Here is a 20,550-nt window from a genome sequence, read left to right as displayed (position 1 = left end):
GAATGTGTACCTGTGGCTGGTGTGTGCTCCTTAAAGGTGCCGGGAGGAGGGAGGCGTGGGTGGCTTGGGGCTTGGGGCTGTGGCTTCAGGAACGGTCATTATTCTGCGTGGCGCGCGTGTGCACTGTGCAGCTGGGATGTTGCGGCTGATGCTTCTGTGGTGTTCCGTTTCCTTCCTCTCCGGTCACACAACACGACTTCGGATGGCACTGTACAAGGGAAGGAAAGGGCTCAGCGGGTTACGTCAAATCCTCCCGGAGCTCAGCGGAGGGGTGTGTGAGTTGCTGGGTCCAGTACTGGTCGCGTCGTACTGTACATGAACGCTGTGTGGAGGCAGATGAGGACCCAAACGCAAAACTCACGGAGGCAGTAACTGAACTCAAAACACTGCTTATTGCAGGTTCACAAAGGAACAGAACTAAACTGGGAATACAACAGAAAACGTGGGAACACAGAAAAACACACAGGTTTCGGGGAGAAGACATTGACGACGCAACACTGACCTGATGGAGACATGCACATAAATACAACAGAGGGTTAACGAGAGAAGTGGGAGCACACGGGAAACACAGCTGACACAGAGATAATCATAACAGACAGGTCAGGAGTGCACAAAACATGACGCAACTGACGAGAGACTGTCAAAGTAAAACAGGAAGTACAGCGGTACAGACAGGAGGAGAGAGAGCACGGGGAAAACACAGACATAACGGGCTGGGGAAAACATGGAAAAAACACAAGGAGAGACGAGGGCTCACAGATACACACGGGAGGTAACCAATAAGGAACACTAACTAAATAACCTAGGAACCAAGGCATAAATAGGGAAACAAAATACAAAACAAACAAAACAAGATACTGGGCCAACATGGCCAGGACCATGACAATCAACAATAAAATATTCTCTTTTCGCACTTTTTAGCCATTACAATCTCTGTATTTCACGACATAGAAGAACATCTGAACAGGCACCACTTTTGAGATGCTGATCCAACAATACCCAACACTCTGAAGTCTCTCGGATAACTGTACTGGTTTGTTTGTTTTGTCATTCTGACCATGGGCATTTTTTGCAATTCTTTCATTGATCTCTCTAAGTGTAATATTGCTTCTCAGTGTGGGCGTTTACAATCACTAGTTTCATAACTAGAGGAACTACAACCTTCCCACAGATCTATGCATGACATCAGGTAAGCTTGCGTACACTGAAATAACTGATGAATCAGTGCATCGTCAAAAGGAGATGTTAAAGCGAGCGAAGAGACAACACCCACACACACAACCACTCACCACACTCAGCCGGGCCAGAGATGAGGGAAAAACACAGAAATCAGGATAGATTGTCAGTGTCGGAGGGGCCCTGTGGATGACTGGGGCCTTGGTAAGATTTGATAATGTGTACCTTTGGCTGGTGCTTGCTCCTTAGTTGCAGGGGAGGAGGAGGCGTGGGTGGCTGGGCTTGGGCTGTGGCTCAGGAACGTCATTTATTCTGCGTGGCGCCGCGTGTGCCCTGTGCAGCTTGGATGTGTGCGGCTGATGCTCTGTGGTTCCTGTTCCTGTCCTCTCCTGGTCGACACACACGACTTCAGGATGCACTGTACAAGGGGAGAGGAAAGGCATCATCGGTTACCACAAATAAAACAGTGTCTTTCTGCCTGTGTCATTCTCTTTGGTTTGTTTGAGCGTTTGTTTCTTAAATACACAGCAAGTGTCACTCTCTCTCTCTCTGTCTGTCACACACACACACACACACACACACACACACACACACACTCACACACTCGGGCTTTTCAGGATGCACTGTACAAGGGGAGAGGAAAGGCATCATCGGTTACCACAAATAAAACAGTGTCTTTCTGCCTGTGTCATTCTCTTTGGTTTGTTTGAGCGTTTGTTTCTTAAATACACAGCAAGTGTCACTCTCTCTCTCTCTCTGTCTGTCACACACACACACACACACAGACACCAAAGCACACACAGACACCAAAGCACACACAGACACCAAAGCACACACAGACACTGTGAGGTTTGCAGTGCAAAATTTGAATCTCAGAGCTTGGTGATCTGGCTCCCTCCAGTGGCCCACTGCAGGTATGATGAGGTTTAACTGATAGGGTTATGGGGAAAAAGCCAGGAGAGGATGGGACAAAAGTGGAATAACTGAAAAAGTAAGAGGTGTAGAGGGCTGATGTTGGTGTCTAGGTGGGGGTTTTGGTGGGTGCCGGACGCTGTGGCGAAGAGGCCACGCCGATGGCTTCTTCGGTTCTGGAGATATGGCGAATCGGACCAAAAAGGATGGGACAAAAGGGTCCCAGTCGGAGAAAGGAAGGTGCAGAGGGCCTGGTTCCACTGGCATTGCGTTGCCCGTGTGCGGGCGCATATGTAGCAGTTTCCCTTCACAGAAGCGTTTGCAGCAGGTGGGTGCAGGAGGAAGCAGCAGAACCAGGCCTTTGGAGCACTGTGTCATCTGCTGGTCGACACACATATGCCTTCAGGAGGCACTGTACAAGGGGAGAGCAAAGAGTAGTCTGTTGCCACAAACAGTACAATCGCCTTCTGCGTCTGTCATTCTCTTTCGTTTGTTTGAGCGTTTGTTTTTTAAAATACACAGCAAGTGTCACTCTCTCTCTCTCTCTCTCTCTCTCTCACACACACCCACCCACACACACACCAAAGCACACACACCAAAGCACACAGACTCACACTGTGAGGTCTGTAGTGCAAAATTTGAATTTCATTGCTTTTTAATTTCTCTCTCTCTCTCTCTCTCTCTCTCTCTCTCTCTCTCTCTCTCTGTCTGTCACACACACACACACACACACACACACACACACACACACACACACACACACACACACACACACACAGACACACACTCACTCAGGCTTTTCAGGATGCACTGTACAAGGGGAGAGGAAAGGCATCATCGGTTACCACAAATAAAACAGTGTCTTTCTGCCTGTGTCATTCTCTTTGGTTTGTTTGAGCGTTTGTTTCTTAAATACACAGCAAGTGTCACTCTCTCTCTCTCTGTCTGTCACACACACACACAGTCACACACACACACACACACACACACACACACACACACACACCAAAGCACACACACAGACACCAAAGCACACACACAGACACCAAAGCACACACACAGAGACACTGTGAGGTCTGCAGTGCAACTGGGATTTACAAGAGGGGCTCCCTCTGCTGCAATTGCATCTGTGGTCCACAGGAGGGCGCCTAGCTGGCAAGTCCTGTACATTCCATATTAAAGTTTTTGCAAGTGCACTCACATGTATTTTTTGTGTAAGAGACACACACACACACACCAACTGTCACTGTCTCTCTCTGTGTCTTTCAGTGCGCCAAACTTTTTTTCTTATGCACACCATTAAAAAAAGTTGGGCGCACCCAAATCAGCTTTCAAAGATTGATGGCTCCCTGTCAGAGCACTGGCTATGAATTTCAGATCGATCAGGCCTTAACTTAAGAAAAAAGTTATCAATCGTTCTTTTCATCTTTTCTCATTGCCCACGGTCAGTTATATCCACTTCTGTCGGTCCTAGGATATTCACAAGGGCTGGGTATCATCACTGATTTCTATAATCCACTTGATTCCGATTCACAAGGTCCAGATTCGATTTGGTGCAATTTTTCCTCAGAAAGTGAGAAATCTTATAATTCTGATCATTTATCAGTACTGACACTAAACTTTATCAGAGATGTGAACATCACAGCACATGCCGTTGTGTTAAAGTAACTGAGAATAAAATACAAAAAAAACATGAAGGAGATTTTCCTGGCATGGATTTTATAGCAGATAACCTTAAAAATATTCTGCAATTATACCTAATTTGAAAAAGTTTACATTTCTTCAGTATTGAACAGCAGAAATTAAGCTTTCTTGTCCGAGGTCATTTAAGTACAAAGAAAAGAAAAGACAGCGGCCGCCAGCGCTATAAACAACGGTAGACTGATGGGTAATAAGCGAATGAGTAATGCGGAAAACAGATGTTTGAGATGGGAAACTTTTCTTGAAGTACACAGCGAGAGCTGTGCATGAACTGTGGGTTTTATCGTGTTGGAAGCAAAACAGCAAAAGTAAGAAGGAATTAAGGACGATATTTATCAAATGTGAAGCGTAGTTCGGTTCTTCTTTTGATGCTGGGCCAGTGAATTTTGGTTGAAGAGAGACAAAACCTGCAGCCCAGAATCTTGCGCAAAAAAGACTTAAAGACGATTCAGACACGACGAATCAGAATTAGTGAGGTTTTGGCTTTCAGCCCCCACGGCGACTAAGCTAATTCTGATGCGTCGGTCCGCTCTGTTTACGTCTTCAGGTGGAATGCGTTTCCTGCTCTCATTTGCTGGTTGTTGTTGAAATAGTTTTGTGAGCTTTAGCCTGAGATTCTGGCGTTTCTGGTAAAATACATTTATATTCATTCAATTCAGGATCGCTTCATTCAAGCTACTCACCTTTCGCTATCCACCGCACTTTCAGCTGGACCAAGGACATTTACAGAGGTCCCGCCCCTGACTATCTCTGATTGGTTTAGACCACGAAGGGGAATGATGTGTGTGTCTGTTGTTAATCACATGGATGTCTGCAGCAAATTTTACAAACAGTTCTCATAATGAACGAACTCAGGAGGTTCAACGTTCCAGCGGTGAGCTGCTCTGTGCCACTGCCTTGAATATTAGCTGGGGAAATCAGCCAGATCAGCAGCAGGTGGACACAATCACACAGGTGCGTGGGCCAAGAGCGAGAGCCCGTAAGGAGCTCCACCCAGGCAGAGAGGAGGAGGAGGAGAGACAAAGAAAACAAAAACGAACAACAAGAACAACAAAACCTGTAGCCAGCGTGAGCCAACCAGAGAGACACGGGGACCGTGACACATTTTCCCCACCAAGTTGAAGTCACTGATTTTGCTGTTCCAGACTTTTGGACTGAAAGTGAACAGCGGGTCCTGACTTCGCGTCTGTGGTAGAGGTTGACTGTCATGTTGTGTAAAAGTGGCATCCTCCTGCCCTCGTAGGAGTTTTTTGAGCTGCGGATCTAAACAGCTTTTTTTATTATTATTTTTATTTTTGCTTTGCCAGACTTCTGAAACCTCAACTGAAAACTGTACGCTCCATGGTAATCCGCTGTTACTGGGAAAATATAAGTCAATGCAGTACTGTTTAAATACAGGGAGTTTATTGAAACACAAAGAACTTCAACAAAGCATAGCATGTTAAACCATGCAATCTGAATGGAAAAAAGGCTCCCCCCCAAAAAAAGTGGCATTAAACATGATGATATTCTATTGCCTTCTGTGGGAGGGAAGGAACAGTGGTTTTTCTTTTGAGTTTATATTCAAGTTTTCTCCTTCTTGCCCCCTCTGGTGTACAATTTCTTCCTTTTTCCTGTTTAAAAAGAGTTCACATATTTTGTCATTTGACTGTAAGCAGTGCAAGGAGGAGATGCTCGCTTTTTGCATGACAGTGCCACTGCCACTTCAGCCTTCCCTTTCTTTATAAGGCTGGAAAATACTTCAGACCCCTCCTCAGGCAGTAAGGGGCCTGAGGTAGGGTCTGAACTGTGGGCACTGGTATGAGGAGAGAAGGGGGACAGGACTGGATGGTGGGTTAAGGTTAGGATTTGGTTGGGGGGGAATTGCTAAAAGTCCTCATCTCGTCTTCAAATCCCTTCTTTCCTGTATTAATGAGAATCCTGCGACAGTCCGTTCAGACCCCTCCCTGCCTGAGGAGAGGTCTGAACCGGGTTGGGTAGAAGCTGGAGTGGAAAATGGGTTAGGGTAGAAAGGGAAGGGTGAACTGCCAGACAGTCACACAAAAAGCAAGCATCTCCTCCTTGCACTGAAGTGGCTGCAATCAGCTGGAGGTCCAGGCTCCAGTGGATGAGGGTACAGGTACTCAACAGGTACAGGGGGCAGCCACGGCATGTTGGTCATGAACTGTTGAGATGGAGATGAATGGCTGCTGGGGTAAAAACCAAACAACCCAACTATGGAAGGCTCCTCACATACCCTCGAGGATACTGGGCAAACCCCACTCAATGAGGGCACCTCAAGAGCCGAAAGAAACATCCAAAATTATTGTTTTATATTATATTATATTATATTGTTTTATAAAAAAAGCAAGAAAAATCTTTTAATTTCAGACTGTTGAGGCACACTTGGTTGAGTGGAGCTTCAGTGGCACTGTAAACTATCTGAAAACACATTCACTTCAGTAATTATAATCTTTTAAATGGCAGCAACAAGCAACAAGAAAAACTACTCTCGTTCAGTGTAACAAAAAGCACTGTAACAGCTTCATATAGCAGAAGCTTCTCCTGACCACTGGAGCCTAGCTGATTCTATAATGAACAGAATAAACAATTATTGAAAGAAGAAGAACTTATTTCTGTCCAAAGGACCCGCTGAGCATTGGAACTTAAGAAAGGTGAATCACACCACTACTCTCCTCCCACTTTTCAAGGCTTATGGGGATGCCTCATTTACACACTGGTTCCACTGTTCTAACATACACATTGCTGCTCTACTAGTCGAGTGAATGTTGTCCTTCTGTGCCGAATATCACAGTAGGAAGTGCAGGAATCTGTTCATCTAAACCTGTAATAAAGTTGTTAAGATGCAACATTGTGGCTTGTTCTTTACAAATAAGGGCCTTAGAAAGATTGCTGACTGCTCTGCCTTTAGTCCCATTTTCAGCTCCATCACTGGTATTCAGTCCAAAGTTATAAAACCAGATTTTCCACAGGGTGCTTTCTCCAGCTGGGCCTCACCGGGTGGCAACATTTCGCTCATGGAAATCTGTCGATCTGTACCCCTCTGCTTTATAGGACGGAGGAGTCTGTGCACATAGGAGTCACCGATGATCACAGATATTTTCTTCACATGAAGATTCCAGTCCTGCAGTTTCCTCTGTGTGTTGGGGTCTCTCGTTGGAGTGCAGACCTGTCGTTCTGGTGAGGATGGTGAGGAAGGAAGACAATAAGAGGAGGAGTCCTCTGTTATTCTTGTTTGGAGGCAGGTCTGCACACAAGGTTTCAATCTGTGTAGGTTTGTGAGTGTAACTCAAAGCTGTATTGTTTCAGTGAGGGGTTGACACGGTTATTCAGCTGTGTCGTTTCCCTGCTCACCTGTGGCTGTTGTTCTGGTTTACAGGGTGTGTCACTGCTGATGTGGTAGCTGGATTCCAGTCTGCTAGCTTGGCTATAACCACCGCCTGGTTCTGGTCCAACGACTCGGGCTGGAGACGGCGGCCCAGGTTCCATTTCTCCCAGGATGCTGCCATCTCAAAGGGGCCTCTCTAGAGAACTGAAAACAAATTTTAAACTCATACTCTATGCTTTGGTTATAATAGTCATGAAGGATAAAAAATGATCTCTGAGCAGAGTTTTTAGCATCTCCTCAATTAGAGTCTGTGTCCTTCTATTGAGATAGCTGGTCTAATCAAAGTTACTAAATTTGTGGTTATTTTTATTCAGAGATTGATGATAACGGTCTTCTGAAACATTTTTCTGATGATCAACCGCTTTAATAAGTCTGTAAATTTTGCAAACTTTAATAAAAAAAAGTGTGGATCATCCGATTGTACTCTATTCTTCCGAGGTGCAGCTCTTTCATTCAGGGTGGATTTTACATACCGTTTGTCTCTGGCCACTCCTCGTTAAAATCTCCGATCTCCACCAGTCTGTACAAGGTAACAGATCGTGTTGTTTTTTCATGTTAGGCTTCTTCTGGGTTAGGCCTTCCTGTTGTTCATGGTGGAAGATGGGTGCCTTTGTTGACCTAGGAGGGATAGCTGGAGACAGGTATTCTGAAATTGCCTTCTTTATTTTTTTTTACGTAATTTGAGATGGGCTACGTAAAAGGTATTTGCACATACCAAGGCAACTCTTTGGATTCCCCGTCCATAAACATCCGACAGTTCTGAAACATGGTTTTTTCCACACAGAGGATGGGAGAGGAGGAGGGGTGAGGAGGGGAGAGCTGGATGGGGAGGGTTCTGTGGGTTCATAAAATGGAGGTGGTCTGGTCTGATGGATTCCTCAAGCAAACGTGTCCGGTGGCAGTTTTATTTTCACCTAAATAACATTTGGGTGGGAGGAATCGGATCCACCGCAAGGCTTCTTTTTAAACAATTTTTCCCCGTTGTCGTAGCCGTTAACTTTTTAAGTGTTGTGTCTATCCCGGTATTGTTTAGTGGAAGTTCTCAACAAGAGAAAACTTGGTTTTCCCCACACCAAACTCCACATAAAGGAGGGAAGAGAAGGAGGGATGAGGAGGAGGTGAGGAGGAGGGGTGCGTGGGGAGAAGCAAGGCTGAAATATTCACGTCCTCCTGCCCCCTCAGAGAGGGCAGGAGGACGTGAATATGAACAGGGAAATGAATTTAGACCCCTCCCTGCCTAAAGCGAGGGGCACGGGTAAGGAGGTGAGGACGAGAGGGGGAGAGGGGAGGCTGAATATGAACAGGGAAATTTTATTTAGACCCCTCCCTACCTAAAGGGAGGGGCACGGGTAAGGAGGTGAGGACAAGGGGGGAGAGGGGAGGCTGAACATGAACAGGGAAATTAATTTAGACCCCTCCCTGCCTAAAGGGAGGGGCACGGGTAAGGAGGTGAGGACAAGGGGGGAGAGGGGAGGCTGAACATGAACAGGGAAATTAATTTAGACCCCTCCCTGCCTAAAGGGAGGGGCACGGGTAAGGAGGTGAGGGTGAGGGGTGAGAGGGGAGGCTGAAATATTCACGTCCTCCTGCCCCCTCAGAGAGGGCAGGAGGACATCTTTTTGCAAAATGTCATTTGCAAGCTCAAAGAGATTTTCACCAAAGTTTTCAGCTAATTGCTGCTCATTGATGATGGTGTCATCTGGCCTCCATGTTTCATCGTGACCTGTTGTACTGCTGTTCACAGTTGAGGTAGTGTCCAAACTGACGGACAGAGATTCAGTCACAGGTAGCTGTTCCCACAGCTCTTTAAATGAATTCTGGCTGAAGGGTAGATTCTGATTAAAAACCAAAATGCCATCCTGCCTCAGTTAAAAAGGTTCCTAAAACTGTACTGCCTGATCAGTCACTGTACACTGTTAGGTTGTGGAAGATAATCCCTTGTCCTCCCCATACTGCAGACTGTTTAGGAAACTTGGCTCAGAGCTGCTGAAGTTCTTGACTGTCGTACATTTGTGGTAAGTCTGATGAAACTCATTTTCAGTGTACTGACTGAAAGTGAACAGCGGGTCCTGACTCCACGTCTGTGGTAGAGGTTGACTGTCATCTTATGTACAGGTGTCATCAGAGACTCTCCTCTTACTCTGTGGTGGTTCACACTTTCCAGGCTTCTCTTCTTCAGATTCACAGTATACCTTTTGTAAAGTTGAATGGTTTTCTGAATGCGCCTGCCATAATTCTCTTTCCTTCTCAGTCACATTTCCACTTTTACACTCGTCAACCAAAACAGGCTCAAAGTCTGAGTTTTCAAGACCAACAATCCACCCTCGTTTGGAGTGGAATGAGCAGAGAGTGCCTTCCCCTTCTATTTATACCCTCCCACTTTTACATGTCAGGTTTGTTATTTTGAATTTAGTTTTAAAATGTCAAATCAGTTCTTTGCGTTTTCGTTCTTAGTTTTTTTGAGTAGAATTTTTGCCAATGTATATTTTAATCACCCCTCATTGTCAATAACATCTTTTTAGAAAAATTTAAATTTTAGGGTTAGGGTCTTGTGATAGGGCAGGGGCATCCCCAACCCCACGAGGCACTGGTGGGATAGGTTTGTGTTTTTTCTTTTCTTTCTCATGGCAATGTTCACGTTCTTTGGTCATTCTTCCAATCAGATGGTTTTACACAAGGTAGGCAACAAACAGCAGGGTTAGGGTTAGCTGCTGACGCTCTCTGTTTCCTGTTCCTCTCGTCTCCTCGTCCACACATATGCATTCAGGAAGCACTCTACAATTGGAGAGCAAGACATCATCAGTTACCACAATAAAATACAGTGTCTTTCTGCCTCTGTCATTCTCTTTGGTTTGTTTGAGCGTTTGTTTTTTAAATACACAGCAAGTGTCACTCTCTCTCTCTCTCTCTGTCACAAACACAGACACACACTGTGAGGTCTGCAGTGCAAAATTTGAATTACAGTGCTTTGTATCTCTCTCTCTCTCTCTCTCTGTCTGTCACACACACACACACACACACACACACACAGAAGCAGGGCAGCTGCTTTGCAACTGGGATTTAACAAGAGGGGCTCCCTCTGCTGGCTCAATGTGGTACAAATCGACTTGTGTGCCTCTTCTTCTCTTTGGTTTTTCTGTGTGTTTTTTTAAATTTTTAAATCCACAGCAAGTCTCTCTCTCTCTCTCTCTCTCGCTCTCTCTCTCGCTCTCTCTCTCGCTCTCTCTCTCGCTCTCTCTCTCTCTCGCTCTCTGTGCGCAAAACTTTTTTTCTTATGCACACCATTAAAAAAAAGTTGGGCGCACCCAAATCAGCGTTCAAAGATTGATGGCTCCCTGTCAGAGCACTGGCTATGAATTTCAGATCGATCAGGCCTTAACTTAAGAAAAAAGTTATCAATCGTTCTTTTCATCTTTTCTCATTGCCCACGGTCAGTTATATCCACTTCTGTCGGTCCTAGGATATTCACAAGGGCTGGGTATCATCACTGATTTCTATAATCCACTTGATTCCGATTCACAAGGTCCAGATTCGATTTGGTGCAATTTTTACTCAGAAAGTGAGAGATCTTATAATTCTGATCATTTATCAGTACTGACACTAAACTTTATCAGAGATGTGAACATCACAGCACATGCCGTTGTGTCAAAGTAACTGAGAATAAAATAAAAAAAGCATGAAGGAGATTTTCCTGGCATTGATTTTATAGCAGATAACCTTGAAAATATTCTGCAGTTATACCTAATTTGAAAAAGTTTACATTTCTTCAGTATTAAACAGCAGAAATTAAGCTTTCTTGTCCGAGGTCATTTAAGTACAAAGAAAAGAAAAGACAGCGGCCGCCAGCCGGGTCTACCTGGCCCCCTGGCAAAAGCTGTGCTAGATCTGCCCCTGCACAGTTACCAGCTGTCAGCTACCTAAAAAAGGATCCTGGGGTTATTTGTTTCTCAGAAACAGTTCATAACTTCCCTTCAACTCATTCATGTCACCTAAAAGGTAAACCTGTTTCTCCATCACCAGTTCAGCTCTGATGACTCAGTAAGGACATCTCATGGTTAGGACCAGCCCTTTTTTTTCCAGCTGTGGCTCCATCAAACATCAGCTGATACTAGAAATTAAAAATCAAATGAATTCTAACAACAGCTGATCAAGCTTAAACGTGCTGCTGTTGTTTAGCGCGATAAACAAACAAGAGAGAAAAGCCGATCATTGATCAGTTTCACGATTGAAGTTGCAACAGGTGAGAGAATGACAGGGGAGCCTGAGTAACGACAGAATAAATCCAGCTTTGTGTCTTCTTCCATTCTACCTGAAGTACGGGACAAACTGTGTTCCTTTTCAGCTCAATACGAAACGCGTAATATTTTCTCTGAATGCGGGACGATTTCGTTTGCACGGGGCGGTTGGCAACCCAATAACTAACCTTATGAATACAATAAAGTTCACCATCAGTAACACAGCACCCACCCAGCTGTACGACTTATTGGTCGTGTCCAAATTCATGGGCTGCATCCTCCTGAGGCCGCATTTGTAGACCGATTACGTCATGGCGCGGCCCAGCCAAACTCCAGTTTCCAGCAATGGTGGAAATTACTCTTACTAATCTTTCTGGGTCACAAAATAAACTTTTAACATATTTTCAGGTGAGAAAGTAGCTGTGTAAACATCAAATATCTGCTCGGTTTATCAAGATATCGCATATTTGCCAAAGTGCTTTGACGTTTTCGGAGACGTCTGCTACCCACCAGCTCGACAGCTAGCCGGGAGCTCGAGGGTTACTGATGCAGCCGAGAACGGCACAACTCCCGGCACATCATTTTCAGATCATCGCGGACTTTCGCTACTCGGGTTAAACGTAATATATAATTCACTTAGACAACCTACAAATGTTATTGTTGGGCTTTTTTCAGTGTTTTGTTTGTTCGTGAGTAAATCGGTTTGGCTGAGATTAAAGTTATTAGATTAGATAAAATAAAACTTTATTAATCCCCCTCCTCCTTGGTTTTTACACAGCTGACTAAACGTCAAACAGACCCTGATTAAACATAAGTATGAGACAGTCGAGAATTTACGCCAGTGTCCTGTTATATCCTCCTGACTACCAGGAAAAAAAATGTTGTCCAATCAAAAATTTTTTTAAATCCCCCAATGTTTGTAAAGTAATTAGAAGACTGAAATAATTTTTTGGGGAAAAAAAGTTTACATTTTTTAGATATCACATGTCCACTGCAGAGGACACTGGAAGGCCGAACGTGTAAAAATGAACTTTGATGGCAAACATTTGCTTCAACTCTTCACCAAGGAGAAGTTTGAACTCAAGGAACTGTAGTGGTTTCTTCCCCCAAAACTGCAAGTCACTGCTATACTGAAGCCACGAGTTGGTGATTGCCAGATCAAAAAGTAGAAAACTGCACATACTGTCAATTTCTGAGTGTGAGAGACCATCCTGTAGAAACTCAACATTCAATATGGTCCACGTCACCTATATTGGTAGTGTACTCAGCAATTGCCAGTGGACTTGGCACATGGACAAACCTTTTGTTTTTCTTAAACCATCTTGTGCGTCTGTCCTGAGGTTGATTGCCATAGGCAGAGGATGCCATGACAACTGTCCAACCACTTAATGACAGCAAGTTCAGGTCTGAGTACCATCCCTGATGCTCCTCCTTCTTTCTTCTTCAAGGGCTTATTCCCTATGATCTTCTTCATCAGACAACTCAAGATCTGAGTTTCCCTCATCAAACTGCAATAAATTTCTTTCTGCTTCTAAAAAGGACTCCTTTTCTGGTCATTTAAAAAAACAGAACAAAATGGAAGAAATGACTACAAATGTCCACTACGGAGGACATTTTTTTTTAAACACTTCAATACTATACTAAAATGAAGTTAGAATTAAGCATATTATGCTTTAATGTGTTATTAAGAGACTTATTTAAAATATGCTAACAACATTTATAGCTAAAAATTGCTCAAGAAGAAGTTTTATGCACTTACTTTTCTTCTTCCCATAAAATGTGCTTGCAGCGATGGCTGCCATGTTCCTTAATGAAAAAACTAAAGTTCCCAAAGCTCCACCCCTTCACATTTGGTATCATTGGAAAGCCCTAAATGTCCTCTGTAGATACCAAAAGGAGGCAATTCTGTAGTATGCAGTGCATGGGAGATATTCAGGTTTAGAAAGGTGCTCTACAGAGGACAAATTTGCATTGCTGGTAGTCAGGAGGATATTTTAGATAGCAAGGAGCAGACGGCTGAGTTTATTAAACTCCACCGAGACAGCGGCGAGGACCCGGTCCACGTAGACCGCGAAGGCCGGGTCCTCAGGAGGATGCAGCCCATGAATTTGGACACGACCAGTGTAACTGATTGTAAAAAGTCAGCACAACAAAAATATACATAACGTCTTACCTGACATTCAGTTCACCGGACACTCGTACCGGCGGCGTGAGGGGGAGGGGGGTGAAACCAGACAGAGAACCGCTCTCGGTGTAAGCCAGGGCCAGTCGCTTGGCGGCCGCCTCGCATCTCTCTTTTTCCCCATCTCCTTTCTGTCATACACCGCTGCCCTCTGTTGTAGCTCCGCGTTAGCCACCACCAAACAACCGAGTTATATTTTCCACATCGAACAGCATCTGGACAATCCACCACCTTTCACTGTTTTTACCGTTACTAAAATGAATAAATGAATCACCAGCCCATATAAATGAAAAATAAATCCAGCAGCCAACCAAGAGTCATCAAGAAAGACTAGGGGATGGAACGAGAGCGTGAGCCGGCCTGGGTGTCAGCCAGCCCGGCCTGGGTGTCACACAAGCCGCGCTAGCCAGCTAGCTGCCATGCGGCGCTAGCAGTAACATCGTGAGAGAACTAATATGGGACTTCTTGATAAAACGAGCAGATATTTGAAGTTTACACACCTACTTTCTCGCCTGAAAATATCTTAAAAGTTTATTTTGTGACCTAGAAACACGAATAAAAGCACTATAAAATCAAAGTAGTGGCCACCATTGTTTGACTCCATAGAGGCGTGCTAGGAATTGTGGGATATAGAGTTTTCCACCAAGCATACACCCTTGCGGTTACCATAACTATTCAATGGTTCGCGCAACCTTAAAAATTCCAATGGCTCCTTAAAGCAGCGACGCTGTGTGCGCCGTTGATATTGTCGTCATTACGGTAATCCAAATAAGGGTAGACAGGCCGTACTACTGCTGGCATACCACTAGAGTGAGCCAACACATGGAAGAGAGGCAAAGATTGAGTCATGGGCAGAGCCTAGTTTATTTCTCACCGTTTTTAAAAAATTCTCTTGCTTTATGGTTCTTAGTGCTGTTACCAGTCTTTGCATTTATCATCGTTTTAAGTGTCTTGATTTTAACTGGATCTAAAAGGCTTGGATCTCCACATCGTTGGTGGGAGAAGGTTATCAGGGTGGCTTCAAAATTTGCGACCACACGTTTGCTTTGCATTTTCCCCACCAAGTTGAAGTCACTGATTTTGCTGTTCCAGACTTTTGGAATCTCAGCTGAAACCCACATTCGCCAGGGTAATCTGTCGTAACCGGAACAGTGGAGGCTGGCACACACAGACACCAAAGCACACACAGACACCAAAGCACACACAGACACTGTGAGGTTTGCAGTGCAAAATTTGAATCTCAGAGCTTGGTGATCTGGCTCCCTCCAGTGGCCCACTGCAGGTATGATGAGGTTTAACTGATAGGTTATGGGGAAAAAGCCAGGAGAGGATGGGACAAAAGTGGAATAACTGAAAAAGTAAGAGGTGTAGAGGGCTGATGTTGGTGTCTAGGTGGGGGTTTTGGTGGGTGCCGGACGCTGTGGCGAAGAGGCCACGCCGATGGCTTCTTCGGTTCTGGAGATATGGCGAATCGGACCAAAAAGGATGGGACAAAAGGGTCCCAGTCGGAGAAAGGAAGGTGCAGAGGGCCTGGTTCCACTGGCATTGCGTTGCCCGTGTGCGGGCGCATATGTAGCAGTTTCCCTTCACAGAAGCGTTTGCAGCAGGTGGGTGCAGGAGGAAGCAGCAGAACCAGGCCTTTGGAGCACTGTGTCATCTGCTGGTCGACACACATATGCCTTCAGGAGGCACTGTACAAGGGGAGAGCAAAGAGTAGTCTGTTGCCACAAACAGTACAATCGCCTTCTGCGTCTGTCATTCTCTTTCGTTTGTTTGAGCGTTTGTTTTTTAAAATACACAGCAAGTGTCACTCTCTCTCTCTCTCTCTCTCTCTCACACACACCCACCCACACACACACCAAAGCACACACACCAAAGCACACAGACTCACACTGTGAGGTCTGTAGTGCAAAAATTGAATTTCATTGCTTTTTAATTTCTCTCTCTCTCTCTCTCTCTCTCTGTCACACACACACACACACACACACACACACACACACACACACACACACACACACTCACTCAGGCTTTTCAGGATGCACTGTACAAGGGGAGAGGAAAGGCATCATCGGTTACCACAAATAAAACAGTGTCTTTCTGCCTGTGTCATTCTCTTTGGTTTGTTTGAGCGTTTGTTTCTTAAATACACAGCAAGTGTCACTCTCTCTCTCTCTGTCTGTCACACACACACACAGTCACACACACACACACACACACACACACACACACACACACACACACACACACACACCAAAGCACACACAGACACTGTGAGGTTTGCAGTGCAAAATTTGAATCTCAGAGCTTGGTGATCTGGCTCCCTCCAGTGGCCCACTGCAGGTATGATTAGGGTTTGTTAGGTTAAGGGGTTTTAGCCAGAGCTTGACGGAATAAAATGGAATAACTGGGAAAGTAAGTGTCGTAGAGGGATGGAAGTGGTGTCTACTGGGGGGTTTTGGGGTGCTCCGGACGCCCTGGTGAAGACCCCATGTCGATAGCACCAACGGTTCTGGACTTGGTGTAAATGGGTCAGAATTTGACGGAATAAAATGGAATAACTGGGAAAGTAAGTGTCGTAGAGGGATGGAAGTGGTGTCTACGGGGGGGTTTTGGGTTGCTCCGGACGCCCTGGTGAAGACCCCATGTCGATAGCACCAACGGTTCTGGACTTGGTGTAAATGGGTCAAAATTTGACGGAATAAAAAGGTCAAAGTGGCAGATAGGAGTGTCCGATCGGGCCGATTCCACCCCCACTGTACTCAGCAGGCCCTGCCGGGTCGTTAGACACGCAGCTTGGCAGGGATCGGTGACATAACATGTAGCAGTTTCCCTACACAGAAGCGTCTGCAGCAGGTGGGTGGAGGAGGAGGCAGCAGAACCAGGCCTTTGGAGCACTGTGTCATCTCCTGGTCCACACATATTGCTTCAGGATGCAATGTACAAGGGAGAGCAAGGAGTAGTCTGTTGCCACAAACACTACAATCGCCTTCTGCCTCTGTCATTCTCTTTGGTTTGTTTGAGCGATTGTTTTTTAAATACACAGCAAGTGTCACTCTCTCTCTCTCTCTCTCTCTCTCTCTCTGTGTCACACACACACACCAAAGCACACAGACAGACACTGTGAGGTCTGTAGTGCAAAATTTGAATTTCATTGCTTTTTAATTTCTTTCTTTCTCTCTCTCTCTCTCTCTCTCTCTCTCTCTCTCTCTCTCTCTGTGTCACACACACACACACACTCACTCACACACAGACACAGAGACTCCAAAGCACACACACAGAGACACTGTGAGGTCTGCAGTGCAACTGGGATTGAACCAGAGGTGCTCCCTCTGCTGGCTCAATGCGGTACAAAGTGTCTGAAGGAGTTATACCGCAGAAATATCATCTTGTGACCATCAATTGCATCTGTTGTCCACAGGAGGGCGCCTAGCTGGCAAGTCCTTTACATTGAATATATAAGTTGTTGCAAGTGCACTCACATGTATTTTTTGTGTAAGAGACAGACACACACACACACACACACACACACACACACACACACACACACACACCAAAGCACACACACAGAGACACTGTGAGGTCTGCAGTGCAAAAATTGAATTTCATTGCTTTTTAATTTCTCTCTCTCTCTCTCTCTCTCTCTCTCTCTGTCTGTCACACACACACACACACACACACACACACACACACACACTCACTCAGGCTTTTCAGGATGCACTGTACAAGGGGAGAGGAAAGGCATCATCGGTTACCACAAATAAAACAGTGTCTTTCTGAAAGGGGAGAGGGGGTGAACAAAAACTGTCTGTGTGTGTGGGGAGGAGGGGGAGGGGGGGGCGGGGGGGAGAGGGGGGGAGGGGGGTGCACTTGTACAGAAGGGCGGTTAGGGGTCTGACGGGAAGGCACCACAGAAAAACAAAAAAAAACAAAAAAAAAAAAAAAAAAAAAAAAAAAAAAAAAAAAAAAAAAAAAAAAAAAAAAAAAAAAAAAAAAAAAAAAAAAAAAAAAAAAAAAAAAAAAAAAAAAAAACAAAAAAATACAAGAAGTCACGTTACAATAATGAAAATATAAATCTATAAAACAGAAAAATACAAATTGAGAATTCACGTACACAAAGATAAGATATAAATCATAAATAACAGAATAGAATAATTGTAGGAAACAGAAGGCACAATAACGTCGCACAAAAGCGTAGTATGCACACACGTAAAGCATTTAAATTTATGGTTGTGTTCCATATCATGAAAAATAAACAAGACAGCAATACATAACAAAAGTAACTTATTTCAAAAAATACATGTTTAGGGCCATAAAAAGTAGATAAAGGAGAAAGGCATAAGAGGGCAACAAGAAAAACCTTGAGGTAGATGAAATAAACCGGAATTTGAAAACAAAAGAGGAAAATGTAAGGGAAAAAACGAACATAAGTATATGGAAGAAATGGCGGGAAAAAAATAACAAAAGTAGGGGGAAATTGTGCGAGCGACATAAACGATTAATGAAGACCTGGGCGGATATGATATTCAAGAGAAGAGGTGAAACCGCATGTCCAAATCCTAAAGAAGCACAAGGCCTTTTTTTTCGCCCCTCCACACCAACTGAGCGCGCAACACAACACCTTTGTTCACCAAACCTATTATCCCCCACCCCATTTTTGGGAGGGCAACGATCATAACAACCTTCTACACGACCAGTCGCCATGGCTTTACCCAAACTGCGAACGCACTCTACAAACTAGTCCAAGGTGAACGGCACAAATTTTTTAATGTTCTGTCGATTCACTTCAGAAAATGATTGTCAATAAAAAACAAACCATACCCTAAAAAGGGAAGTAAAGGGATACTTCGCGAGTTAGCTAGGAACAGTGCCATTTCATTAAATTCGATACATAGTTCCACTAAAAGAAGACCACCGCGGGGAGACATATATCGCTCTTAAGTGAAAAAAAATATGTTGTGTAAAAAAAAAAAAAACAGTATAAGAAAAAAAGAAGGAGAGGAAATTTCCCACTTATTTTTTTTGCCCCTCACCGACCCGGACGCCCGGGCCCAAGAGCAAACACCACAAGACGGCGCCGGCCACTCAAAGTCGCTGGCACGGGGCGGAACCACGACACCCGCCACCAAAAAAAAACAGCAACCCCACCACCACCTTGGATGGCCGGGCTAAAAAAGGAAGGGGCATGTTGTCCGAGAAACAACCACACCGAAACCCAACCCCACCGGGGGACGTGCGCGGAACCAGGAGGGGGAAGCCCCGCACCGCGTCGTAGGGCAAACGAACAGGGTGTGCCGTCACCACGATTGCCCCCCCTCTCATTTCGAGACCGTTGCCGACCCTCCTGCTCCTCCCCTCTTTCTTTTTGCCTGCTTCTTTTCTAAAACACGCGGGCTACCACCGCCCGTGCCCCGGGACCCCACCACCCCCCCCTCCTCGTGTGCGTTTGTTCGTGTCCCCTGCCGCTCCGTCTCAGTTACCCTAGACCCTAACCCCGGTTTTTGTCCCTAACCCCAACAACGAATCCCAGTAAGGTCCCTAAAAACACAAACACTAGCACACAGCACCAGGACAAGAATCCGTAGACAGAAAGACAACAGGAAAAGCCACACGCCTGTAGCGTCACGACAGAAGAAGCAAACAGAAAGCCAAGAAGTCACGTACAAGAAAGAAAGATCTCAGAAACAGAAAAAGACAAGAAGTCACTCACAAGAGAGAAAGAAGCATAAACAAAGAGAATAAGTAAACAACACACGGAAGGATTTAAGGAAGGGGGTGCCATAAACACAAATACAGTGAACAAAGGACGGGATGTCAAAAAAGACAGGGGTGCCATAAAAAGATAAAGAGAAACACAGAAAAACAAGGAAAAACAAGTGGAAAACAAAGAGAAAAATAGTAAAAAAACTAAAGATATAAAGAAAAACAGAAAAAGAAGTGAAGAACAGTAGACAAGGAATATAAGTCAAAGGAAAAAGGAAAAAAGAAGTAAAAGCAAAAGAATGTTTAACAAAAACTAAGAAACAATTTCAACTTAAAAAACCCAAGTGGGAGGAGCTAACAAAAGTATAAAAGGCCAAGGGAGGCAAACAGAAAACAGAAAGAACAGACAAGACACACTGGGTCGGCCTGAAGAAGGCAAAACATGCCGAAACGTCGCGAACGGCCCAGTGGATGCTAAGTGCACTAAAACCCTAGATAAGGGCAATTTTGAACCAGGGCAGGGACACCACCACCCGGCCCCATGTGCCCGTGCACCTCAGGCTACCAGCTTGCTGGTGGCCTGATTCTTTTCTAACACCTAACCCCTATATTTCAACCCTAACCCTAACCCTACAATTAGAGCCCATTTACCCACCTTTCCCCCCACCCCTTCAACTGGCCCTAAACTTAACCCCATCCCTACAACTGGCCCTAACCTTAACCATACCCCCCTTACCCCATTTCACCCCTATCCCCCACTCTAACCCTCATTGGGACTGTATTTAGTGGGAGGAGTTAGAAATTTCAAATTTTAAAATAGTTGCATGGTACATATGGGTTGATATGAATGGGGGATGATAGAATAAATTATTGGGGGAAGTACAAAATTATAATTTTTTAGAAAAATTAATTGGGGATTAAAAACATATTTACAAATTAAAACCATGGTTACATGGTAAATATTTCAGATTTACATTGTAAGCACAATGGGCGCATGGGATTTGGGGATTTAAAAATTTACAAGTCCAAAATTCATGTTTAAGAATCATTACATATAATTTGTGGTTAAAATTTCACAATTTAAAACTGGATGACAAATGGTACTGTAAAATATGATAAATAAATACGTTGGGGCCTATTAAAATTTAGTACAGAAAGGGTAATATCATAATCCATGGAAATGGTATTTTTTAGAGTTAAAATGGAAGGGGAAAATACATAGAAACAAAATTGACTGAAAAAAGCGAATGGGATTT

The 20,550-nt window shown here is 44.6% G+C and overlaps 1 long non-coding RNA gene across 1 annotated transcript; it reads right to left on the bottom strand.

Moving 5' to 3' along the window:
* Positions 1 to 5,171: 5,171 nt before the first annotated feature.
* LOC120720135 lies at positions 5,172 to 15,777 on the bottom strand. Its single transcript, XR_005692807.1, has 5 exons — positions 13,586 to 15,777; positions 7,893 to 9,952; positions 7,651 to 7,808; positions 7,144 to 7,321; positions 5,172 to 6,966 (listed from the first exon to the last, which is right to left on the bottom strand). It is a non-coding gene; the product is annotated as an uncharacterized LOC120720135 (long non-coding RNA).
* Positions 15,778 to 20,550: the final 4,773 nt, after the last annotated feature.

The sequence above is a fragment of the Simochromis diagramma genome, unplaced genomic scaffold (assembly GCF_900408965.1).
Source record: "Simochromis diagramma unplaced genomic scaffold, fSimDia1.1 OVJJ01000561.1, whole genome shotgun sequence".
NCBI lineage: Eukaryota > Metazoa > Chordata > Actinopteri > Cichliformes > Cichlidae > Simochromis > Simochromis diagramma.
Note: the sequence above shows the minus strand (reverse complement) of the source record. Positions and strands in the feature narration are given on the sequence as shown.